We start from the raw sequence: 3,443 nt of genomic DNA on the forward strand, positions 1-3,443 counted from the left end.
TTTTGTGTTTTATTGTCTTTGTCATATCATTTTCATCATGCTGTTTCATTAAACCTTTTGTTAATTCTTCATTGAAACTCTAGCCTCTCTTCGTCCTCATCAATCCAAGAACACAAGTTAGTTTTTTCTAACATAACCAAGCATTATGAGATGGGGTTTTCAATGTTCAATGTATTACTAATACTAGTGCAGTGCCCGTTGAAAATGTGCCTGTTTGAAATGGGCCAATTGCTTGGCCTGTGGTATTGCTTAACATAAATTGTAGGCCTAGCCTACCCCAAAATTACAGAAGGACCCCAAACTGTGAAGGAATAATCTCCAAGATTATGCTATGCTCTGCTGCTGGTTAGAAGTGGTGAATGTAGGCTACAGCCCACAGCAGGTTAATACTTTATAGTGTTTGCATGGCTTTTGTTTAATATTTAGTGTTGGCAAATCACGAGATAGAAATGAAAAGTCGTAGCGCCTTTCTTTCGCCAACCTTATTCCACACAAGAGTTGCGATGTTCCTTTCAGCTTTCCTCTTATGCTTCAGGAAAGTGAAGAAAAGTAAGTTTGGTATATCAACAATCAAGTAGCTAACGTGTGCAGTGTGAGAGGGTTGTGGCCAGTGGCTGGAGCGACAAAAGATAATGTATGCTTCTTTTACCAACATATATTTAACAATATCTTTTACATTTCTAATCCAAAAAACGTCAAACTTGGCACTGAACTTACACGTGCCCGTAGCAAAAACACCTGTCAAGTTTGAAATTCATTGGACCAACGGTTTTAGAGGTATGCGCATAACACACACACGCACATGTGCATACAGACAGACAGACAGACACAGTTCCTGCAATTTATAGATAGATAGATGTCTCATTTCATAGGAATCTACCAAAACACAGTTGACAGCAGTTTTGTATTCAATTTTCTGCTCTGTGCTCCCTTACAATAGATTCATCAAGGCTGAACATTCTCTGCATAAGTGTTTTCTTTACACACACCTGGGCTTTAGCTTTCTCTAAAAGTCAAGATCACACTTGACCCTCTGTCTTGACATGATGCAAGCTGGATGCAGAACAAAATGCAAAATTTACACCTCTTTCAATCTCATGGTTAAAGGTTGTTTCATTACGGAGGACTGAATAGCTTGAACAATGCATGGGTAAGATTTAAATTTTTTTTCACTTTCAAATACCAAAACATGAATATAATAAATTGTAATTTGTTTCAGCATGTAAACACAGATACACGTGTTACACCTTTCAGACCTTATTAGATATTATCATTGTAGAAAAACTTAATGCCACCTTGGCCCACCCAAGATGATTGTGATTGGTTTAAAGAAATGCCAATTAACCACGTTTTTCTCCCATCCCTGAATGTGTGGACTCGCCAGCCCCTTTTCCGCAGCACCGCGGCGAAGGAAGGGCTGGCAAAGCGAGACTATGCATAACTATGTAGATTAAATATCTTACTTGCTAAGTGACAATTATTTTCTTTTGTGTGATTTAATATTTATATTGTGGGTAGTAAAAAGTTTTTTTAGAGTTTTCAATGCCAGCGTCTTTTTGCAGCTGGTTACTTGCCTTGATTGTGGTATATGTCAAGAGGGTAGCTCAAGGTATTTTTGCTTCCAAGGCCAATATAACTTCGTCTAGCGAGGTGCAAGGCCTGTTTTAGCCGCAATAAAAAAAACTCACACTTTTATCACGGACAAAAGGCTCAAACTATCAACTGCAACTAGTCTTACTCTAGGCTTGCAGTTTAACTCAACGGATGCTGGAATAAAGCCGGACATCGACTGTCCTTCCCCTTTCGCCATCTCCCCTATCTATTTTGTAAGAGCACCTTTGCTGCATCCATGGCTTAGTGCCACCCAGAGCAGTTGTGATTTGTTCAAAGAAATAGAAACAAGCCACATTGCTTTCCCCCCGCTATTCCAGAATAGATAAGCGGTGTATCTAGAAAACAGTTAGGTGAAATTAACGGAACAAGAACAAAACTGAGACTGTTTTCATTTTCATTTAAGGCAAAACTTTCAACAATTGGTATCCATTATTTGCCCCTACGTTGCTCATTTACTTTTGTTTATGGCAAATTAAAGACGTTTCTAAAGCAGTGCTGCATACTGGGGTCAACTGAATCCTTTTAGGAGAACATTCACAGGTGCTTTGTGAATATTGTCACATTATATATACAAGTATTGTCTCTGAGATAAGTGCTGAATCCCAATTCTCTGTCTTACCCTTTCCCCTTAGTTTTGCACGTTCATATGAGAGTAAAGGCTATCTCAATCATCTGGGGGTAGGGCTAAGGGGCAGGGGTTAGATACCCCTTAAAACCAAGTATTTGCAGAGCATACTTCCGATTATAATGATTTACCGAGGTCTTTTAGAGCTCTCTCCTCTTTTCACCAGTTAAAGATGTCTCTTCATAATTATTTGCATACAAGCTGCAACTGTTTTTCTTATACTCGATATGCATAATTGATACTTATACTTGATTTTTTATTTTTCATTTTTTATTTTATTATTTATTTATGTCATTTCATTTCATTTTTTATTTTGCTTGTTTGTATGTATATGTATGTTCACGTACAGTATGTATGTATGTATGTGTGTACATATGTATATGTGAATATATGTGTATAAGTAATTGTGTATGTATGTACGTACATATGTACGCATGTATGTATTTGTATATACTACATGTATATTTTATTTATTCATCTTTCTCAAACTGTCTATATTAATAACCTTAAATGTTTATTGTTTAATATTTATTAGTTGGAATGGGGAGGATATGGGTGATTTTGGTCTGATGGAGAGCTTTTTTTTTTGTTTGTCAGTATGTTTGTATGTTTGGAGTGTATGTTTCTTTTTTTTTTTAAGTCCCCTCAAGCTGTTTTGTTAACTGTTTTGTCTAATTATGAATGTAGTGTATTTTTATTTTTTTGCCTTTAAGGACCCCCTCGAAAACGAGATGTCACATCTCAAGGGATTATTCCAAATAAAGAATTTCATCACTTGAAACTAAGGCATACAGAGAGTCTCACAAATGTAAGTATTTTTGGCATAAATAAAATTACTTGTCTTGTTTTGTGCTCTACACAGTCCTGCACATATATATTTTTGCAACCGTGTTCTTAAAAATATAAAAATTGCTAGTTTACTACAATAATGTTACATTGCTGATTTGCACAACAGTCCCATATTTCTTTGACTAACCTTGAATGGACTCCATGGCAGCCAGCTAGCAACAATGTATGATGACATAACTGTAACCATGTGGTGCCTCATTTCATAAGGGTATGTTTTCACAAAGACGAAGAGGTAGAGGAAGGGGTAAGACAGAGAAATGGGATTCACCCTTGGTGTGTCTTGGCTCCATGGGCTTTACGTCACACTGCATGTATGTATTTTTTAATTGTTATTTTATACTACTAAAGCTTGTGC

Source organism: Etheostoma spectabile, chromosome 15 (assembly GCF_008692095.1).
Source record: "Etheostoma spectabile isolate EspeVRDwgs_2016 chromosome 15, UIUC_Espe_1.0, whole genome shotgun sequence".
Lineage (NCBI taxonomy): Eukaryota > Metazoa > Chordata > Actinopteri > Perciformes > Percidae > Etheostoma > Etheostoma spectabile.